Source organism: Cavia porcellus, unplaced genomic scaffold (genome assembly GCF_034190915.1).
Source record: "Cavia porcellus strain 051 isolate PalLab524CR breed Dunkin Hartley unplaced genomic scaffold, mCavPor4.1 scaffold_26, whole genome shotgun sequence".
Lineage (NCBI taxonomy): Eukaryota > Metazoa > Chordata > Mammalia > Rodentia > Caviidae > Cavia > Cavia porcellus.
The window spans coordinates 22,450,055-22,473,431 of record NW_026947509.1 but is presented as its reverse complement, the minus strand read 5'-3'; the positions used below and the strand labels follow the sequence as shown (position 1 = coordinate 22,473,431).

The following is a 23,377-nucleotide window of genomic DNA, read 5'->3' as shown; positions in this document are numbered from 1 at the left end:
ACTCTTTATGGGGCAAACACAGCTTCCAGAGCACTCAGCCCCCACTCCAGGCCTTGTTTCTCATTCCCTTCACCCGGCGGGCTCTCCCTGGAAACACAGGGCTGGGGAAGCCTCAAAACGTGTGTGGACACACAGTCTGAACTCCTTAACCATTCCTGTTTCCCCTCCTCAAACTGATGAGCATTTTCCCCCAGCTCTTTTTGGGACCTGAAAAAATGACTTTTAAGCCTGATACTGGACTTTGCATTCATTCTGAGTAGCTTTTCTCTGAGTTTCTAGCATACCATTCCCACTTATCGGAAATACCATAGGTCCCCTCCCCTCCCTCGATTGTGTCGTTCAAACCCCTTCAAATTTGTTTGTGTGTTTGTTTGTTTGTTTGTTGGGGGAGTTCTGAGGTAGAGTATCACTCTGTAGTTCAGGCCATTCTGAACTCACAATGCTTGTAGCCCAGCTGGCCTTGATGGCTCAGTGATCCTGTCTCCGCCTCCCAAGTGTGGGGATTACTGGGGTGTGCCACCTCACCCAGCTATTAATCTGCAGATTTGATTAACATAACTCCTGAGTTCACAGAAGTCATGTACAAATGTTGACCAGACACCAAAAAATCCATTACATTGTTCAGTGAATTTATGTTAATAATTATTTCTAGAATTCACAGCAAAAAAAAAAAAATCAGTGTTCAGTAGGACCAGCAAATAATCCACTAGTTTGTACATTTATCTGGTCTATCTTTTTTCACCTTGTCACCAAAAGTATATTTCCTGGAGAACTTCCTCTGCTCTAACAATCTCATGATGTTATCAAATGATCCAAATGAAATTAGTACACATTTATGCTAACATGTTCAAGCTACATTCTTGTAAAACAGTCAAAAAGCTAAAAACAACCCAAATGCTCCCAACAGCACAGTAAATAGACAAATTCAGTGAAAGACTGAAAAGCAAGGAGAATAAACAATCCACGACTACAGACAAAACTACAGAGGAATCTCCGACACATCTAACAAACATGCCAGTCCCAAAAGCGTGATGTTCATTCCCACAGGAAATCAGCCCGGTGTGGCGGCACCCACCTGCCATGGCAGCCCTCGGGAGGCTGAGGCAATCGGACTGCTTGCTTCAAGCTCAAGGCCACACTGGAGCTACACAGCAAGTGCAAAGCCAATCTGGACTACATAATGAGCACCTGTCTCCAAAAAGAAACACCCCCCCCAAAAAAGAAACACCCCAACACATAAGAAGGCAGGCAAATCTATGCCGCTATTAGTCCAAATGGTGATTTCCCTCTCCGTGGTGGGGGAGAGGGGCAGAATCGGGAGAAACAGTGGGGGAACAGAGGCCAGGGGCCAGTTTCCCCATGTAGATAATGTTGTGCCTACTGACTTGGTGAAAATTCCACACACTTGCAATACATGCACTAGCTCTTCTGTATTTCATGCTGAAAAAAGTTAAAACTAAACCCAAAAATGAGCACGGTACATTCTTAGTAGGTGCTTACAGCTTACTAGTGATCGCTCTTCTTTTTCATACTTTGCTAACCAGATTTAACCAATAAGCCTAGGATTTGGGCAAGAGTCAACCTCAAACTATCAATCCAGAATGCTCAATTTTAGTGCATGTGCTACCGCAGTGAGCACCATCCAGAGTGTTCAGAAAGCACCTTTTCCACACAGCTGGTTTATCACCTGTGGTAGATGGAACAGTGTCCCCTGACTCCTCTCAAGATAGCTACATCCTAATCCCTAGGCCACATCACATCCACAGAAGACAGAATTAAAGTTCCAGCAAGCTGGGCAAAGATGTGCACACCCATAATCCCAGCATTTAGGGGCTGAGGCAGAAGGAACACAAGTTTGAGTCTCACCTAGGCACCTTAGTGAGACCCTGATTCCAAATAAAAACTAAGAAGTCCCTGGATTCGATCCTCAGCACCAACCAATACTAAGTCTCTACCCTCCAGAGACACACTGAAGCCTCAGGTTCAATGGCAGTGATTATACATGCTTTGCATAACAACCTTTGTGTTTTAATTTACAGTTTCTACTTCTAACAGAAAAAAACAATTTTAGCAAAACATGTTCAAGGGGTTGGGGCTTCCTTTACCACTGTATTTTCCTCTTTGAGCAAATTTTATGATCCTTACTAGGAAAACAAAATGCTTATTCATCGGCTAATCTGACGGTACGCAGTGTATTCCCAGTCACACTATTTGTACTATTCCTGCTTTTGTGCTATCCCCTTTCTTCCCTGTGTGTCTTGCTTCCGGATGGGGATTTATTTCCAGCAGTATTGACAGGGGAAGCCTTTGGGAAAATGTACAAGTGAACACAAGAGCCCTCCCACGGCACCTTGTGATAATCCTTCTCCCCCAAGGTGAGCAGATAGGAGTTAGGACAGCCGCATCTTTGTGTCCCTGCGAGTCACGGGCCACGACTGTGTAGCAACAAGAAACTTCTGTTGAGGTGTAAGAAGAAACCTACCTGTAGGCAAAGAACTAGAAGTAGTACTGGGTGGTACATTCATTTCATGTGTTGGAAAACAAAGACAGAAGAGAGAAAAATCCTTTGAAAGGTTTCAGTTCCTTGGTGAACTGAAATTTCCTTCTCACTGCAATCAAAAGAATCCAAATGGGACTACTATAGCAAACCCTCACACAAGTCTGCCTCCTTCCGATACACACATCCTGGCTCTGCTAGCAAATCCATCACCTTTGAACAATTCATTCACTATCACACTCTGATCAACATCACTGATGGCTAGAAACTGCTTCTTCCTTACAGTAAAGGTCAAATGTGTTTATCAGTCTTACGGATAGTGCTTGCAGGTATGAGTTCAAATGTTTCATTCCTGGGCTTCTATCCTGTTTCTCTAAATGTACTACTGAGCAAGTCCCTACACCTTTATTCTTCTGCTTATTTAATACCCAACTGACTCCAAAATGCTGGGTTTTCTTTTCCGTTTGTGTTTTTCTCCTTGCCTCTAAAATTTCAGTTCACATTAATCATCTCTCTTACAATCACTCTAAAAATTTGTTCTACCCCTTGTTCCACGTCCATCTTTCTGGTATCCACAATTTACAGTCAGGTACTCTGTCCTGCATTCTTTATTATTTCATATCACAGTCTTCAACTGAAGAGAGATAGCTGGGCGTGGTGGCACACTTCTGTCATCCCAGCACTCAGGAGGCTGAGACAGGAGGAACACTACGAGGTCAAGACCAGCCTGGGCTACCTAGTGAACTCAAGGCCAGTCTGAACTACACAGTGAGACTTTGTCTCAAAAAAAAAAAAAAAAAAGAAAAGAAAAGAAAAGAAAGAGAAAAGAAAAGAGATGCCTTACTGCCTTGAACTTCGGCAGCAGCAGTGACACACTCAGGCATCCTCTGGCAAGTAACCTGATTCGTCCTACAGCAATCAGCAAGGACCACGGTGCACAGGTTGCACTGGCATAGCGAGCTCGTGTTCACATGCTGCTCAGAAAAGCCGCAAGTCGCTAGATTAGGTGGGGCCTACGTACAGTTGGAGGCACACTGTTTAGGGAGAACAGCCAAGCCCCTTTTCTGCTGTGCTCAGGCCTGTCAGCCTCCTGGGGCCTGCAAAATATTCTACCACTGCTGTATTCTCAGATGTCCAGATTTAAACTCTCTGGAAGAGTCTCAGACATATTGCCTACGCCCAGAACTCTCAAGTTTCTCCTCCTTCCTTTCTGCTGCTGCAGCCCACCTGGGTGGGTGGGTGGATTGGTTGATTGGTGGCTTTTCTACTGCTGACTTGAGATTCTCTCTATACCTTAACAACACTTTCTATTCCTCGTCTCCTTGTTATATTACTTCTTTACCCCTCCGAGGATCAGCTCTTTCTCTGAGATAACAGACGGCCCTCAGACTTTCCCTTTTCATGTTACAGACCCGTGTCACCTCCTCAGGCATCACACATGAGATCAAGAAGACACACAAAGCACATACCCGATGGCTCATGGGGTCAGACCTCTCCCAATGTCCTCTCTGGAACTCGGTTAGCATTTTGGTCCCTGTGGCCTTGATCTCTCTTGGGGAGCAGCCATGCAGTTGGTACCAGAAGGCTCTCAAATCCACACCCCCTCCTCTCTCTTCTGGTCCTTATGAATCAGATCCTCATTGTTTGCTTGCTTAGGTTTAGCTCAAATCTTCAGAAGCCAGGCACCAAGCCTCGAATGGGCTTCAAGTTTATATGGGGAGGGCCAAGGATATAGTTCAGTAGCACAAGTGCCTGCCTGGCAAGTGCAAGGTCCTGAGTTCAATTTGCAGTACCAAAAAAAGATTATATGGGGGAGTTTGTCACCCAGGCTCGCCCAGAAGTTCAGATTGAGGAGGTCTAAAGCAGAGTGGCATGAGGCAACCCGATGACCTGCCTGCTACTTGCTAAGGTGAATATGGGACATAACCTCGCCAACCTGGGATGGCTCTTGAGAAAATTCCCCTAAGGGAAGCAACTGGCTTCCAAGGGGGAGGTTCAAAGGGCGAAAATCAGGTGGAGACCTGGCATCGGGCTGTTCCACCTCATTAGTCACAAGTACATGAGGTCAACCATTCTAGTCAGGAAAAGCTGAACAAGAACACGTGGCCCAGGCCCTCAGACAGACACACAGAGATCTGAAGTCCCTTATGGCCCACTGTGGCTCAGGCAGACTCAGGATAAGCTGTTTGCCCTCTCTTCTGCCCTGTTTCCAGAGCAGCCCTCAACCCTCCACTGAGATCCACAAATGTGAAATGTACATCTCAGCCAAGTTGAACCTGGAAACCTATCTTCTGTGTATTCATCCACCTGACATTTATCCATCCAACCTACTAGCTTCACAGGGGCAAATGCAAGGGGCACAAAGAACCTATCTGTTCCCTGAGGAACAGTATTCTGTGCTGGGCATGGTGGTGCCCACCTGGAATCCCAGCACGCAGCAGCTAAAGCAGAAGGATAACCATGAGACCAGTGCAGGCTACATAATAAGTTCAAGGCCAGCCTGGACTACATAGCGAGACTTTGCTTTAAAAAACAAACAAAAGCACTACTTTGTTCTCTGGAGGCCTGAAAAAGTGCTACTAACTGGTACAGAAAGCAAACTAAAGACACAGGAGGTAAAATGTCCTGTTAACAATGGGTAGAAAAAAATCAGACCAAAATAACTAGGTTATGGTGTGGGCAAGGTAGGCAAGGCAAGACTAGAAGAGATGAGGATGCCGATGGTGGTCCTGGGGAGGGGACAGCCGGGTGAAGCTGGACTTCAGGACAGTTACCCTGACTCTGCCAAGAGAAAAACTTCACCTCCCCTGCCAAACCTCACTTTCCTATCTGATCATTGAGCTATTATAAATTAGAATGGTTTAAAAAATAAAAATAAAAAACCAGATGTGGTGGCTCACGCCTGTAATCCCAGGAGATTACATGTTGAGCGATGTGTCCCTCGCATCTCAGGAGACTGGGTCATTGTGATCCTCAGGAGGAGGATCATTGTGAATTCAAGACCACCCTGGGCTACAAAGTGAGCTCAAGGCCACCCTGAACTGCGTACTGCAGATTTGTCTCAAAAAGACAAGAAATGGGCTGGGGATTTAGCTCAGCAGCATAAGCGCCTGCCTGGCAAGCACAAGATTGTGAGTTCGATCCCCAGTACAAAAAAAAGATGAAAAATAAATATTAAAATTAAAATTAAATAATGGCTTTGGAGTCATCTAAAGACAGACTGTAGAAATTAAAGCTCTTAAAAATGAATAAAGGAGGGGCTGGGGATTTAGCTCAGTGGCATAAGGACCTGCCTTGCAAGCAGGCGGTCGTGAGTTCAATCCCCGGTACCAATAAAAAAGAAAAAGACAAAAACTAAAAAATAAAAATGAATAAAGGGCCAGAGATTTAGCTCAGCAGCACAAGCACCTGCCTGACGAGCACAAGGTCATGACTTCAATCCCCAGTACCAAAAAATAAATAAATAAAAATAAAAATGAATAAAATGCCCCTGGGTGTGGTGCCACAGAATGGCAATCCCAGGACTCTCAAGGCTAAGGCAGGAGAATCCCCTTGCATTTGAGAGCAGCCTGGACTACACAGTGAGTTCAAAGCCAGCCTGAATTGCAGAATGAGACCCTGTCTCACAAAATAAAAACAAAAGAAAAAATGAGCAAAATGCAAATAATGGTGGATATAAATTGCAGTAGGACACACCAATTGACGGACAATTATGTGCTAGATAACTCACATTTTATATATATATATATATATATATTTATATATGTGTGTATATATATATATATATATATATATATATATAATCTAAGTTAATCTGACAGAGAGTTTAGATTTTATTATCTTCATATTACAATTGAGAAAGCTGAGGTCTCTTAATCAGTGGCCAGTTCTGAAGCCTACGTCCATTTCACCACAGTGCCCAGCTCCCTAATTGTGGGTAAGGACATGCCCCGGGCGCGGGATTATCTCCTACTGTGGTAACAGACACTCTCCCAGTGCAGAGAACTGGAGGGATCCCCAAAGAGCTCTGAAAAGCCAGAGTAGCTAGAAAAAAAGAGCAACCATTTCCATACCCTGGGCTAGATAAGGTAGAAGCGTCCTTTAGAAGTAAGAAGTCCCCAGATGTGATGGCTCACACCTATAACTCAGCACTCAGGAGGCCTAGACAGGGTCACGGCGGGGTCGAGGCCTGAACTACATAGTAAGACCCTGTCTCAAAAAACAACAAAAGTCAGAATTCCTCCATTCGGGCAGAGGCTGATGATCAGCAGAGAAGCAGCCTCCCTGCGATCTGGTGTCCACACACAAATACAGCAACATGAGGAAGACAAGAAGGAGGGAAAGTGGGTCCCCAGGGGCTGGCAAGGATCTGAAGTGAGAACTGAAGCCCACGGAGAGAGAAGCACAGGAGGTGGCTTTGGCACCTTCTCCCTGAGTCCAGCTCGAACCTACAGAGGGGTGATTTACTAGCAACCCCAGAGGCCTCCACACAGAAATGCACCAAAGGACCAGAGAAGTGCACCCAGCAGACTGAGGTGGCTGGTGAGCAATCTGAGTTAGGATGTTCCACAGAAGAGGGCAATTGGCCCTTCCATTTTGGAGAGGGGCCAGCTGAGTACAGAACTCAGAGCAGTTTCAGGCTGGTTCCTTCTAGAGCCTTCCTGTGTCAGAGTGAGGGAGAATTAGATACAGATGGCAGGAGTCAAGCAACTGAGTTCAAACTGTAATGAAGCTGATTTCAAGACAGCAGGAGGCACACAGAGTGTTACCCACTGAACAAACCAGGTTCCAGGCTCATAGCCAGAAACCAGCCTAAACTGGGTGTGATAATACATGCCTGTAATCCCAGCATTAGAAAGGCTGAGGCAGGAGGATCACTGTGAGTTTATGGCCAGCACACATTACACAGTGAGAACCTGTCTAAAAATAAATTAATTAATTAATTAAATTTTATTTAAACCAGACTGCACTTCTAAACTTCAGTGGAACTAAAAGTGCAGGTGTGCTGGGATCACCCACTACCCCACCACAAATCCACGGCTGGTTTTCTGGGATGAATCAACTCTGTCTACCACTGACAACAAAGACACATACTGGGGTAGACATTTTTTTTCTCCTTTCTTTTTCTTTTCTTGTTTTTGTTTTCTTTTCTTTTTTCTTGATTGCTTGTTCTTATTTTTGAGTTTGGACATTGTTTCTAGTTTTTTGTTGTTCTTGTTCTGTTCTGTTCTTTCTTTTATTACTTCCTTCTCTTCTCCTCCTGTCTTATCAGTTTCTCAAATAATCTTCCTCTCTCCTCCAGCCTTGCTTCTAATAACTTCCTATTCTTCTATTTCTCAATTGGTCTCCCTACCCCCTTTTAAATTTTCTCCTATGAGTGTGAAACTGCCATATTGAGGGACATATACTGCATATAATTTTCTGGTTTATTTTAGATTTTCTTATATAACTACAAATATAGTTCATATGGTTGAAGGTGACAAATTAATAGTTACTACAGTTTGTCATTTTCTAGGCTGTGTTTGACACTATTGTTATTGTTAATTAGCCAAAGTAACACAGTTTTTCTTCAGTTGTTCTTCCTGGTATGCCAATGCTGAGATTGCCTAAAGATCATAAAAACTACTACTGGGCACTGCCAAAGAACCAGGGGTGCAGCCAAGTAGGCAGCAACTTAACCTCAATAAACGGAAGAGGGAGGATCTTACAACAGACTCAACACCCAAAGCCAGCTACACCTGGAAGACACTCCGAAGACACTTCGGAGAAGTAGTCATTTCCTAAAGGCTGTAAATACTATCAATAAAGTTAAATGCCATAAGCAATTTACAAGCATCAAAAGAGGAATTAAATGAAAAGAAAAAATACTTAAGCAAGATGCAACCCCAGACTTCTGGCTCACCAAAGGCAAACCCAGGAGGCAATGAGGTGGAGCAACTTGAAGCTACCCACCTGGCCTCTCAGAAGTGGGAACAGCAGAAGTAACAAAGCAAATGATAAGGAATGTCCAACAAAGAAATGGAATTCATGAAACATATTCCAACAGATATTCAGGAGATTAAAAATTCTACTGAAAGCATATGCCGCAGAATGTGCCAACATGGGGACAGAATCTCAAACACAGAAAACAGGACTGCAGTCAGTGCTATGAAAAGAAAGATTTCTTAAAAACAGCAAGGGACAGAAAAAAAATCAACCCAACAGCTGCTAAATGATGCAAAGGGTAGCAATGTAAGAGTGACCAGAGAAATTAAAAAGCAGATGTACCAATGACATTAAAAAAACCTGTTCACAGACATCATGGCAGAAAACATGGAAAAAGAATTCAATATACAGATAAGTGAGGCATATAGATGATTTTAAAAAAATCCACACCAAGGCATGTAAATCAAGATTCTAGAAACTCAACACAAGAACAGAATATTAAAAACTGCTTAAAAAAATAAGAAGAAACAAACCACCTATAAAGGAAAGCCCATCAGAATCACAGCAAACTTCTCAACACAAACAAGCAAGTCAAACAAAGTTTGGAGTAAAATATTTCAAGCCCTAAAAGAAAACAGTCTTCAACCCAGATCCATGTATCCCATAAAACTATCTTTCAAACTTAATGGAGAAATAAGTATTTCCATCATAAAGAACACCTGAAGAAACTCATGACCACCAAACCAGCACTCCAAAATACTCTGAAGGACATTCTAGAAAGATTTAATAAGGACTATAACTACATGAATCCCAACAGAATGAATCCACCAGACAAGACTAGTAATTAAACAGAGGAGAGAAAAAAGAAACCAAAAGGAAAATAATATGACAAGGATAAATCAATACATATCAAGTATAACTATCAATGGAAATTATCTCAATTCACCAATTAAAAGAAACAGACTAGAAGAATAGATCAAGAAGCAAGATCCAACAACATGTTGCATACAAGAAACATATTTAATTAAAACCTAAATTCATAGACTAAAAGTCAAAGGATAGAAAACAATACTCCATGTGACAGGAACTCAGAAAAAAGCAGGGGTAGCTATTCTATTTGCAGACAATGTGGATTTCAAGCCAAGACTGATTAAGAGAGACAAAGAAGGGAACTATAGCCTTATAAAAAGAAAAATGCAAGAGGAAGAGATAACAGTCATAAAAATATATCCACCATATACCAGCACACCCAACTATATAAAACAAACATTAACAGACATGAAAACTAAAGTACTAATAAAATTGTAATGAAGGACATCAATACCCAACTGTCACAAATAGACAGATCAACAAAACAAAAAGTAGACAAAGAAATATTAGATCTGAACCAAACTGCTGAACAAATGGACTTAGTAGACATCTGCTGGGAGCTCCACCCCACAACGTCAGAATACACATTCTTCTCATTTGTACATGGGACCTTCTACAAAACAGACCACATACTACTCATAGAATATGCTTCAGTGAATGCAAAGGAACTGAAATTGTCCCATGCATGTTATCTGACCATAGTACAATGAAATTGAACATCAATTGCAAAAGAAAACACAAAACACATACAAATGAAATAACACCCTCCTGAACAGCCAATGGGTCACAGAGTACATTAAAGAAGAAATTAGACAGTTTCCATAATTAAATCATAATGCCTCAGGCTTGGGATGTAGCTCAGTAGTAGAGTGCTTACCTACCACGCACAAGTCCCTGAGTTCAATCACCAGGACCACAAAAATCAATCAATAAATACAATGCCAATACAGCATTCCAGAATTTATGAAATATAATGAAAACAGTCCTATGAAGGATATTTATAGTAGTAAATTCCCACATCAAGAAAACAGCTAGTTCAAATAAATAACCTACTGTTGAACTTCAAGCTTCTAGAACAGAGAAAAGCAAGTCAAGCCCAAAGTTTGACTTGAGGGAAGAAATTATAAAGATCAGAGCAGAAGTTACTGCAATAGAAACTAAGAAAACAGTACAGAGAATCAGTTGGTTCTTTGAAAGAATAAATAGGCCAGGTTTGAGGGCATGGGCCTGTAACCCCAGCATTCCTGACTGAAGCAGGAGTGTTGCTGTGAGCTTAAGGCCAACCTGGGCTACAAAGTAAGTTCAAGGCCAACCTGAACTATATAGCAAAAAGCTGTCTCAAAAAGACCAAAAACAGAAAGAAAGAAAAAAAAAAAATCAACAAACTCTTAGCCAACTTTATCTACAAAAGGAAAGAAAAGACTCATCCATGCGATTAGGAATGAAAAGATCCTTCGGAAATCCAGAAAATCATGTATATCTACTTTTAGAACCTGTCATCTAATAAGACGGAAAACACGGAAGAAATGGACAGATTCCTAGATACATGTGAATCACCAAAGCTGAATTGAGAAGATATAAAATTTCAATTAAACCAGTATCAATAAAAGAAACTGAAGACATACTTAAAAACTTACCAACAAAGAAATAGCCAGGCCAGGCATGGTGGTGCACACCTTGTGATCCCAGCACTCTGAAGCATGAGGCAGGAGGAACTTTGCAAGTTCAAGACCAGCCTGTGCTACAAAGTGAGCTCAACATCAGCCTGAACTGCATAGCAGGATCCTGTTCAAAAAGACAAAAAAAAAAAAAAAAAAGCCCAGTTCCTGATAAGATTTTACCTCTGAATTCTGCAAGAAATTTAGAGATGACCTAATGTCACTACTTTTCAAACTCTTTTAATGAAATTGAAAGGGAAGCAATACTCCCAAATTCATTTCTGAAAAAAAGCATTACACTGATATCAAAACCACAAAAGGATCCAACCAAAACCAGAATCACACACCAATCTCTCTAAGGAACATAGATGCAAAAGTTCTCTAGATACTGGCAAACAGAATGCAGTAAATCATCACGAAGATTATACACCATAACAAAGTGGGATTCATCCCAGGGATGCAGGGATGGTTTGACATACATAAATCAATAAATGCAATTCACCATGTTAACAGAATCAAGGACAAAAACCATATGATCATCTCAATAGTGCAGAAAAACGGTCTGACATAGCCCAGCACCCATCTGTAATAAAAATAAAACTTCATGGGCTGGGGCTATAACTCAGCAGCATAAGCACCAGCTTGACAAATACCAGGTCATGAGTTCAATTCCCAGTACCCCAAAATAAATAAAACTCCATAGAAAATCAGAAATCTTTATCTCAATCTGATAAGACCCATCTGTGACAAACCAACAGCCAATGTCATACTAAATGGACAAAAACTGAAATCTTTCACCCCAAAAGCAGGAACAAGACAAGATGTCTGTCCACTGTCTCCATTGTTATTCAATATAGCTCTGGGCAGACTAGCCAGAGCAGTTAGAAAAGAGAAAGAAATAAAAGGAGTAAGAATAGGAAGACAGAAGTTGAAGTATCACTATTAGTGGATGATGTGATACTCTATATAGAAGACTCCAAAAACTCCAAAAGACTTCTAGATTTAATAAGCAAATTCAGTAGCAAAAGTAGATACAAAGTCAACACTCCAATCAATAGCACTCCTGTACATTAATAAAAGACTCACACAGAGAGAAATGAGAGAAACACTTTTCACAATAGCATCCAAAAAAGTGAAATACCTAGCAATCAATCTAATAAAGAAAGTAAAAAGACCTCTATATTGAAAACTACAGTACTCTGGAAAATGAGATTGAAGGGGCTATCACAAAATGGAAAGAAGCCAGGCATGCTGTCACATGCCTGAAATTCCAGCTCTCAAAAGAGTGAGGCAGGCGGACTGCTGTGAGTTCAAGGCCAGCCTGAACTGCATAGTGAAACCCTGCCTCAAGGGGGAAAAAGAAACAAAGAAAAATATCCCTTGTTCTTCTGTAGGAAGACCCAATATAGTGAAAATGTTCATACTTCTAAAATTGTTATACAGATTTAATGCAATCCCAATCAAAACTCTAATAGCTTACCTCACAGCATTAGAGAAAATAATCCTAAAATTCATTTGGAAACAGAAGAGACCTACATAACAAAAACAATGGTGAGCAATGAAGGCAAGAAGGCAGGCATCCAATCTAGGATTTAAAAGTGTACTAAGTCTTCCCATAAAATCCTCCCCCATTCCGGTCCCACTCACTAATAGTAACCCTCCTTGCTTTCAGAGTCAATCCTTTTTTGTCTCATGTGATCGGAATCAAGCCCAGGGCCTGGCACAGGCCAGGCAAGGGCTTTACCGCGGTGCGTCACCCAACCGCCAGGGTCAGTCTTCCAGAGAGCGTATCTATGTCCCTCCCCTCATCCCTCCAGCAGTTTGGTGTCTCCCCCTTCTCTTCCACCCTGCCAAAGCTTCCCCCGATTTCCTCTGGTTGGACTTGGACTTTCAATCCCAAATGACATTTGATTCCTTATCTTTTCTGACAGTTCTTCCAGAAAGGCTACTTTTGAGTTATAACTCATCCCCCCACCCCACCTTCTCCACCTAATCACATCACGCTTAAGTAGTTTACAGAGCCATCTCTTCCACCCATCCTGAGCTACAAGCGGACAAAGTCTGTGTTACCATCGTTCCTGTACCCAGGGAGCCTAGCCCAGAAACAACACTGAATATAATTCACTACATAAACAACAGATATTTCTAAACTCCAATCGCACCCTCACTGCCTTAAAATCTCATCATCTTAGGAAAAAAGTTAACATGGGAAGTTACCAGAGACCTTCCTATAGATAAAGCCAATCAGCTCTACTTATCTAGCTTGACCTACTGGACAGTGTTACTAGCAGACTGGACAGTTACTTATTCATTCAATCTGAAATCATTCCCCTAGGGCTGGGGATTTAGCTCAGCGGCATAAGCACCTGCCTTGCAAGCAGACAGTAGTGAGTTCGATCCCTGGTACCAATAAAAATGAAAAAGAAAGACCAAAAAAAAAAAAAAAAGGTTCCTGAAATCATTCCCTTTCACCTATACCTCCTGATTCTCCCTGTTGATAGCTGTTCCTTCTCTAACTTTTTACAGAATGCCTACCCTTCAAATGTTCATATGTCTGGTCCAGCATGATAGAACATGTCTGTAATCCCAGCACTTGGCTGAGGCTGAGGCTGAGGCAGGAGGATCACTAGGAGTTCAAGGCCAGCCTAGACTACATAGTAAGACCCTGCATGGTTTTTTGGTTTTTTGGTTTTTGATCAGGGATTGAACCCACAACCTTGTGCTTGCCAAGCAGGCACTGTACCACTGAGCTATATTCCCAGCCCAAGACCTTGTCTCAAAACGAAACCAAACAAAAAAAGTTCATATTCCTTAGAATGTCCCCTTGTTCTCCCTTCTTTTCCAACATCAGCTCATCTAGTCTCTCAGCTTTAAATTACTATAGGAAAGTCAATCCCAAAGCACATTACCAGCCAAGGATCATGACTGCAGAGGTAGGAATCACCAACCAACTACTGGACATTACCACTGTCATGGTTTATGTCTGTGTCCCCCAGGCCTCATGAGTTTGAATTGTGCATTTGTTATTCGTTCATTGCCCAGGGCTTGGATTGATGGTGTCAGTGCTCCACCCACAAAGGGGTGGAGCCAGGATGTGATGTAATGGCAGGAAGAAGGTGTGTCTTGCTCTTTGCAGGTTCCGGCTTGCTATTTGCAGCTGCCATGAACTGCGGCCCACCCATGCCCGCCTGCCTTGGAGCCAACTGAGTGTGGACTGAAACCTCCAAAAACTATAAGAAATAAACCTTTCCTTTCCCCAGTTTGGGCTTCAGGTATTTTGTCTCAGCGACGAAGTAAAAAGTAACTTAAGACAACCACGCACATCAAACTCCATATCCAAAATTAATCTCATCACTCTCTCAAAGGGTCAGGTATTTAGCTCAGCAGCACAACGTCTGCTTGGCAAGAGGAAGGTCATGAGTTCAATCCCTGACACTAAAAAAAATTCTCTCAAATCTACCGGTCTTATAGTGTTCCCTCTGTAAGTAACTGGTATTACTTTCTACTTACTTGCTGGAATTAGAGACCCCAACAACTACTTTCACCAATATCTAATCAATGTACAGATCATAATCAATACCTTTATCCCCAAAACATGCCTCTATCAGCCCTCACCAGGATCAGTTTTTTAACTGGTTTGTGTTCAGTCATGCATATGTTAAAAAAAAAAAAAAGAATCTTTCTAAAAATCACAAATTCTAAAATCTAAGTCATGAATATCCACTCAGTTTCAGCTTTTAAAGCCTTAAGATGTTTTTTCCTGTCTTAAGAAAAAATGCACCAGAGCTGGGGATTTAGCTCAGTGGTTTATGTGCCTGCCTGGCAAGTGTGAGGTTGTGAGTTCAATCCCTGGTACAAAAAAAAAAGAAAAGAAAAGAAAGAAAAAATGCACCAAATTCCAAAGTGTGAGATAGACTATATTTTCCAAAGATGAGGCAGCAGATTAGGGCATAGCAAGGCTGGGGCAGCTGGGCGTGATCTGTCAATTACACACACAGAGCAGCTTCCAGGTCCTGGGCCTTCAGCCATCAGAAAACGCTGTCCTCAATTCTTCTGGCACAAGATGGGACAGCCTAGATCTGACATCAGAAAGTGAGTACCCAACAGGGTGGGGTTTTAGCTCAGCAGACACAAGTACCTGCATGACAAGCACAAAGTCATGGGTTTGATCCCCAGAAGGTGGTCATTAACCTCCTGGTCACTGAGCCTTTTTACAGGTCCACCTGGCACCCCAAAGGGCATACTTCTCTCCCACTTTCACTAGCCCACACTCACTGTGCAGAACACTTCTTTTCAGAGCACGTCTTCTCTCTACATTTCTTTAACTTTAATGTCTTTAAAATATGTAAAACCAGCCGGGGATATAGCTCAGTGGCACAACACCTGCCTAGCAAAGGTCAGGTCCTGAGTTGATTCCCAGTAACAAAAAAAGTAAAAACTTTTTTTTTTTTTTGTCTTTTCCAATTCTTCAAACAAGACAAGAACCTGGAAAGGAACCCTGGGCATCTCAGTACCAATTAACGAAGATGTCTCCTAGGGGCCAGGTATATAGTTCAGTGGCACAGTGCCTACCTGGCGAGTGCAAGATCCTGAGTTCCATTCTCAGTACCAAATAAATATACAAGTCAAGCAGAAGATGCTGGCAATGCAAGGAATAGTGTCTCCCATTCCACATGCTTTTCCTCCAACGCAATGTTGACACTCCGCATATGAAGATGTAAGGACTGGGTCAGGCACAGTGGTGTACACCTGTAAACCCAGATCTTGGAAGGCTGAAGCAGGAGTACCACAGGTGAGTTCAAGGCCAGCCTGGGATACACAGCAAGACCCCTGCCTCAAAATAAACAAATAAAATGGGGGCTGGGGATTTAGCTCAGCGGCATAAGTACCTGCCTTGCAAGCAGGCAGTCATGAGTTTGATCCCCGGTACCAATAAAAATGAAAAAGACAAAAAAAAAGATGGAATTAAACAAATAAAATAAGAAGAAGAAAGTGATGATGATGAAGATGATGATGTTGGGACTGTATCACTTCCTTTGCAACTAGATGGTCCTTGCTGGATGGACTCTATGAACATTCCTATCTACAGAATATGTAGGCTACGTTATAAAAGGCAATGCAGCTTCAGGCTGTTTGCTGAAATAACTTTCTTTCAAATTTTCATGGTAGTAGTACATGTTTGCAGTATATAAAGATTACACTCACCATGGAAAGTTGACACACGTACATAACACTTCTTAACTCTTTGTCCCCTTCCCTTCCAGCTTTCCTGGCTTCCTCTAGTTGGTCCATTTGCAAAAAAGTCTGTGGCTTAAAATGCTCCTTCTTGAAGATTTTGGCTTTAGTAAGCAGTCTCACTGCCCTCAGGTTGCCAATGTAAGGAAAAAAACCCAACAGGTCCATGTGGGAAAACCATCAGGAAAGGTGCTGGAACTACTTAAAACAAAAAAGACAGCAGGACAATCCCCCTCTTGCTCAGTGCCCTCCTGCTCCATCTTCTGCCACCGTCTGACCACCACCACTCCAGAGGCCCTGAGTTAAAACTGTGCCACTAAGCTCTTCACAAGTTTCTGAGCCACAGAAAAAAATGAAAAGAAAACAATATTGTTTTATGTGTCTAAATTTTAGGCAATTTGTTAACATCCAGAGCAACCTTCATTCCCTCCGCAGGCCAACTCTCTTTAGCCCCGTGAGGCAGCCTAGCCTGAAACTTGCGTGTCTCAGAGCTGCCCTCTTCCTTACCTCTAGGCTTCCTGTGTTTTGTACTAGCTTCCCGACATGCTCTACTTCTGTTGTTCACTGAGTCTTCATTCAGGTGTCAGCCTGAGCTTCTAGAAGGAGTTTCTAACCTCCTGCCTTGTAAATCACATACTCCACACAATCCACTGCAGTCTCACACGGGGGCACCCAACCTGACCCCCAGAGTGCATATTCCCCCTGCCCCGAGGACACACACAGCTCGGAGAAGACAATGGATGGTGCTCAAACAGGCCAAATGCTTCCTGAACATTTTTTTTTCTTCCTGAACATTTGTTGAACGTTCAATCTCCAGCCCTCTCTCTTTTCTAAACTCAAAATACGCATACCCATCTCTGATCTCACAAATCCATTTCCAATCAACACAATCTGCCCCCTTCCTGTATAGGATGCCACCTCCTACCAGCTGCTCAAACCAGAAACCTCATCTCTTTATTCAGAATTGCAGCTTTTGACTTTGCTTTAGTTTTTGAGACAGGATCTCACTGTGTTGCTCAGGCTGGTCTCAAACTCATGAGTCAAACCACTCTCCCATCTCGGCCTTCTAAGTAGCTGAGGTTCCAGGTGCTCACTGTTGTGCCCAGCTGTTCAAAAGATATTTACCAAGCTCCCTCTTTGTTCCTTTGCTGGAGATGTTGTAGATCATTACACAGACCTTGCCAGCCCACAGTTTAGTAGTCTGTGGGGCTCCAGCTGCAGCTCTGTGGCAAAGCACATGGTTAGACTGAGTTAAGTACCCAGCACCAACACAAGACTGGTGGAAGTTTTCCTAAACACCTCCTCTCCCTTACCCTAGATACGCCGGAAGTGTCGCTGGTTGTATTAATTACAACTTCTTCAGTGCCTACAGTGTTCTCAGGTGTATCCTTGCCCATCCACACCAGGGCCTCCTGAAGGCTTCCGTCATTCATTGTCCAGATCGCTCCAAGAGCTGACTAACAATGTCTCTGCCTCCAGTCTGGCCTGTGTTCCAACCCAGCTATCTCGCTGCCCTGCTTAAAATCTTCCGTTAGCTCCTTACAAGCTTTAGGATAAATCTAAATCCCCAGGAAGGTGTGACTGTGTTCCAGCCCCCAGCCCCCTTTGCCACCTCATCTCCCAGTCCCCCATGTACACCCCATATCTTTTCCCACCTGTGCCCTTGTGTGGCCTCTCCCTGTGCCGAAAATGTCCTGCCACCTTCTTCATCCCACAGATATTTAATGAACACCTAACAAAAGCCAGATGTTGACCTAAGTACTAGAAATGCAACAAGTGGGTAAAACAAGGTTCTTATTCTCATGATGTTTGTATCTGATAGGGAAAGACAGGCAATAAACAAGTAAATCATTAATGCCAAGTGGTGATAAATGCTATAAGAAAAACAAAATAGGGAGTAGGGTGGAGGGATGAGGGCGGTAGTTCTGTGCTAGATCACTCGCCTAGCCTGCTCAACGCCAAGGGTTGGATCCCCAGCACAGACCAAAAAAAAAAGAGAGAGAGGAGGAGGAAAAGGAGAAGGAGGAGGTAAGAGGAGGGGAGGAGGGGGAGGAGGAGAAAAGCCAAGCCAGGGCTGAACCTGACTCTTTTGGTGTGAGACACTGAACCGAGGCTTCTGTACACTGAACATGGGCTCTGTCATTGAGCTACACCCCACAGGTCTCCATCTGTACAAAGAGGTGAATGGAGTCAGGGAATGAGCTCTCTGGTCCTCTGAGGAGGATGCTTCTGCTTCCTGGTACAGGAACCTGTATCAAACCCAAGGCACGCCAGGCACACCCTAGGAAAAGCCAAGAGGCCAGTAAAACAGGCGCTAGGAGGACAAGAGAGAAAGCGAGTAGAAGTTAGAGAAGCCGGGCGGAAAAGAAAGTGGGGGTGGTGGTGAGGGGAGCTCCAGAGTCCTCCCCACAGTGAGCTGCTCTCAGTCCTCCAGCACCCACCCCATCCCCCAGGTTGCATGTGACTGATTTTTCCTGGCTCCTCGGTCACACTGCAAGTTACCTTCCAGCTGCATGTGTTATACAGCCCACCACCTTCTGTAAATGTTTTCTCAGCAGTCCAAACTTTCTTCCTTTGTTCCAGGTCCTGGTCCCAGTGCCCACAGTTCCCAGAAGGTGATGGCTTCAGAGCAAGGAGCTCACTTATTCTGGTCATTGCAGTCACACGTCCATCCTTACCATCGCGCACTAACAACCTGGCAGCATTGGTCACACGCTGATTTATTCTCTATGTGTGACTCAGCTGCCGGGGAAATGACCCAAGTCTGGGTCATGGTGACCCAGAGAAGGCGCTGTTCATGGTGGCAGCCCACAGCAAGCCCTGGCTGCCCTTCTGCGTAGTCGTGCGGTCTACATACACCCAGGCGTTCACTTCAGCTCTGAGAACGCCCACAGTCCTCCAGACAGGGGCGCAGAAATTCTACCTTCTGTCTCCTTGCCTCTGCCTCTGAGGCTATCTAAGAGCAGGTTTTCACCACCCTTCACACAGCCTCCGGCTTTCAATCCCTAACCTGGGCTCTCCACCTTCGGTCCCTCGATCTTTACCAAGAACACTTCCCACATGGCCGCCTGTGCTCTGCGGTTCTGACCATTTCAGTAGCTCCCTCCACCTGCTGCCCCTCACCTGAAGTCATCAGTTTCTCCTTCCGTCAAGATCAAGTCCAGCCTCCTCAGGATCCCGTGAAACTCTCCCCCCTCCCAGCCACCTCAGCTCTTCTCCCCGACATTCCAGGGGTACTGCTGACCCATGACTCTATGATGTCTCAACGTGTTTTTCTGCTTCTCTACCTATTTGCCTGCATGCTTCTCTCCGGGAGAAGTTCCCTAGGATGCAACGATGTGTCTTTCTAAAATTCAGACCAGGTGTCACACCCTCTGTATAGTCCGCTAGAGCTGTCATCCACACATACACAGAAAAAACTTGTCCCACTTGCCCCTATGCTGCCCATTATGCGCTTACTGCATGACAACTGCCTGTTAAATGTCTGTCGTCTTCCTGTACAATGAATTCTTGGACAGACATGGTCATATGTTCTTCTTTGTTTCCCAAAGCAAAGTAAAATACCTGACATAGAGAATGTCCTAAGTAAACATTTCCTCAGGGAGCTAATGAATGGAAGCGATCTCTTTCTTCTGTTAAATCTAGAGATTTCCCCCTAAGTCCTCCCTTTCACTAACAAAACATCCTCCTCGGTCCCAGTGTCCAGCTTATGCTAGGGGTTCATTAAACCGGCTGAGGGGATAAACCCGTGAATCACGTCACTAACTTTTTTTTTTTTTCAAAAGGTTTCAAATATTTATTGTTGATCCACTAGTGCTTATCACACTGTAATCGCGGGTGAAAAATATCTTTGAGACTTCCGATGGGTAAATGGGCTGCAGCTCACGTGCAATTCCTTATAGTCCCAGCTTGGTCCTCCTCCGTGTCTCCTGTTGGAGTTGTACCTGATTTTATTGCCAGTCTTCATCCAAATCCATTGAGGAATGGGGCGAGTTTGCTTTTGCTTCTTGGCCAAGAATCGTTTGATTCTGAAAGTCTTGTGAGAAGACTTCTTTTGAAAATGCTTTCAAAATGCCCCTGGCCTTCGATGCTCTGTGTGGCCCTAGCGAGTCCATGGCAGTCTCTTGACTTGGGAAGCCACCTCGGATCCGATGGTGGCTGATGGTCTCACCGTGGTTTGACTTGGAGGCAAGAGCACGCACTCGATGGCAGACCAGAGTAGAAGAGCACGTCACTAACTTTTTACAATCTAGGTTGCCCTCTTGAACCTTCCAGCTCTCTAGGTCTCTGAAGTTATTAAAAATAGCACAAAGTCCAGATCTGCCTATGCAGTTCCTCCCATTTATCTCACCATCACTATTCAGGAAAAACCCAAGCAGTAAGAGGGAAAAAAGGCCCACAAGTAGCCAAGAAAGAAAGTAAATTTAAAGATAGTAATAATCAATACTTTACACTTGAGGAACAGTGATTGTTATAGTTGTTTTCATACTGGAGACTGAATCTTCACTCATGCTAGGCAAGAACTCTACTACTAAGTTGCAGTCCCAGCTCTTTTTTAAATTTTATTTTGAAACAAATCCTCATTAAGATGCACCGGCTAGCCTTGAATTTGTGACCTTTCTGTCTCCAAGGGTCGATGTTGCTCAGGCTGTTCCCAGACTCACTGGCGTCGGGGATGCTCCTGCTTGGCCTTGAGATAGCTAGGACCACAGGCATGCACCACCATGCCCAGCTTCCGGAAATCTTGTTTCTCACCGTAGCCTGGGGGTGACCAGTCATTCCACCTTGCACCGAAGATCACGCAGCTAGAGTTCACCCTCCCAGAGCTGCGCATGTCACAGGTCCACACACAAAACCCCACAGGCTGGGGAGCCCAACAGACAAATCGTAACAATGGCTACCACGCAGGCCTGTTTCACGAGTGCACTGTGTGGAGATGTGTATTTGGGTATTCCAGGCTTGCAGTATGTCTCTATTCCCAAATTAGAAGCAGCAATTAAAACAGGGGGACTGATGGAGTTAGCCACAGTCCAGAATCGACAGCTGGAGGAATGACAGCTGTCAGAGATGACACAGAAAGAAACCAGAACAGGAGAAATCTGAAAGATAAAGCCAGGCCATCAGTCTGAGGCCACTGGGGAGGCAAATATTCTTCCCTGCCTCAGCGGTGCCCAAAGACCACAGAGTTGCACAGGAAATCAGAAGTGAGAGGGTGATCCTGAGTCACCAAAAGAAATGTCAAATTATGAAACCAAGTAAACTACAAAGGCAAGCAAATTATGAAGGAAGACAAATCACTGCTTTAAAGAGACGTCAGCAAAGATGGCTAGAGAATAGAATTCTGGTGCTTACTGTGATGCAGCCATCTCAAAAATACTACCTCAATGAAATGATCCTTCTGTACACAACACGTGCATCTCTATACTCATGTTTTGTTTGTTTGGTTGGTTGGTTGGTTGAGGTTTTTTTTGGTGAGGGAGTTCCTCAATATGTAGTTAGGCAGGCCTTGAATTTACTGTGCAGCCCAAAATTACTATGTGGCCTCAAATTTGTGGAGATCCTCCTGCATCAGCCTCCTGAGTACTGGAAGTACAGGCATGTTCATCAAGCCTGGATATACTCATGGTTGTAGGGTCTGAGCATCAACAGATCCTAAAATGAGTTCCACCTAAGCAACCTACCAGATCATCCATAGTAGTGCATGGGAAATTACAGGTCACATCCAGACCTCAAGGCAAAACCCCCTGCTTACGACACAAAGCACACAAACTCCTATGGCTCCCCAGCTGTTGCCATGCTCAACAAACATCCCAGAGACGGAGGTCAGTGAGCCACGCACACGAACATGCAAACTCCAGGGGGATCCACAGGAGACAGCCGGTTCTCCACACAAACAGCAACTGGAGAGGGAGAAGCACAAGGGCGTGGAGAAAATGAAAGGGAAAAAGGAAGGGATAAGGGCGACTGGAAAGAACTGATACAGGGCGGGGAATTTAGCTCAGCGGCAAAGTGCCTGCCAGGCAAGTACAAGGTCCTGAGTTAGAACCCGGTACCAAAAGAAAAAAAGAAAAAAAAAATTGATGCAGTGAGCAGATAGACCGAGTGCAAAATTCCTGCATACCACCACTGCCACAACTCTCAAACTGATAGAATGTCAGCTGCTCCACAATTACACAATTAGGGCTCTTTTTTTTTTTTTTTTTTAAAGACAGGGTCATGGTAGATAGATAGCCCAGGCTGTCCTCAAACTCCAGATCCTCCTGCCTTAGCCTCCCAAGTGCTAGGATTACAAGCATGTGCCACCATGCCCAGCTCTGGAAGGGCATCTTTCAAGAAAAGGTACAACAGGCAGGCCTGGTGGTACACAACTGTAATCCCAGCACTCAAGAGGGTGAGGCAGGAAGATCATTGTGAGTTCAAGGCCAGCCTGAACTACATAGTGAAACTCTCTTAAAAAGAAAAAAGAAGAGGGACAATTTAAAAAGGCAGCTGCAGTGATGACCTCAGCACCTCCACGGCAGTTTTGCTGAACGTACAGATCTAAATAATATTTTATTTATGAGCTAGATAACAAGTCAAGACTGATGCAAATGATACTTTGAAAACCCTAGCCCACAAGAAAAAAGTACTTACTATACAAGTCGCTTACAAGAAAGTGACTTCACCAAGATACACATAGACTAAAGGTGAAGGGATGGAAAAAGATGACCCAGGCAAATAGAAAAATAAAAGTAGGCAGGAAGAGCTTCACTTCCATCAGATAAACCTTACTGCAAAAACTGTAAAGAAGCCAGGTGTGCCATGATATAGCTCAGCAGAATACTGTCTGCCTGGCAAGCACAAGGTCCTGAGTTCAATTCCTGGCAGCAAAAGAATAAAATATTGCTGAGTGTGGAGGTACACGCCTGTAATCCCAGCACTTGGGAGGCTGAGGCAGGAGGAGAATCCTTATGAGAGTTGGAGACCAGCCTGGACTATGAAGTAAGCTCAAGGCCAGCCTGAACTGCATAGTGAAACCTTGTCTCAAAAACGCTAAATAAAGTAAAATAAAATAAAGAAGCCAGGTATAATGGTGTACACCTGTAGTCCCAGCTCCTGGGGAACTTGAAGCAAGAGAACTGTTTGGGCCTAGGAACCCAAGGCCAGCCTGGGAAATGCAATGGACTCCCCAGAAACAAACAGAATACCCTGG

At 43.8% G+C, this 23,377-nt stretch overlaps 1 protein-coding gene and 1 pseudogene across 8 annotated transcripts in view; both read right to left on the bottom strand.

Annotated features, from left to right (window-relative positions):
* Positions 1-23,377, bottom strand: part of Slc7a7 (solute carrier family 7 member 7) — a 45,892-nt gene that overhangs the window by 11,053 nt on the left and 11,462 nt on the right. The window lies entirely within an intron of this gene.
* Positions 15,097-21,878, bottom strand: LOC106028617 (large ribosomal subunit protein eL39-like; annotated as a pseudogene).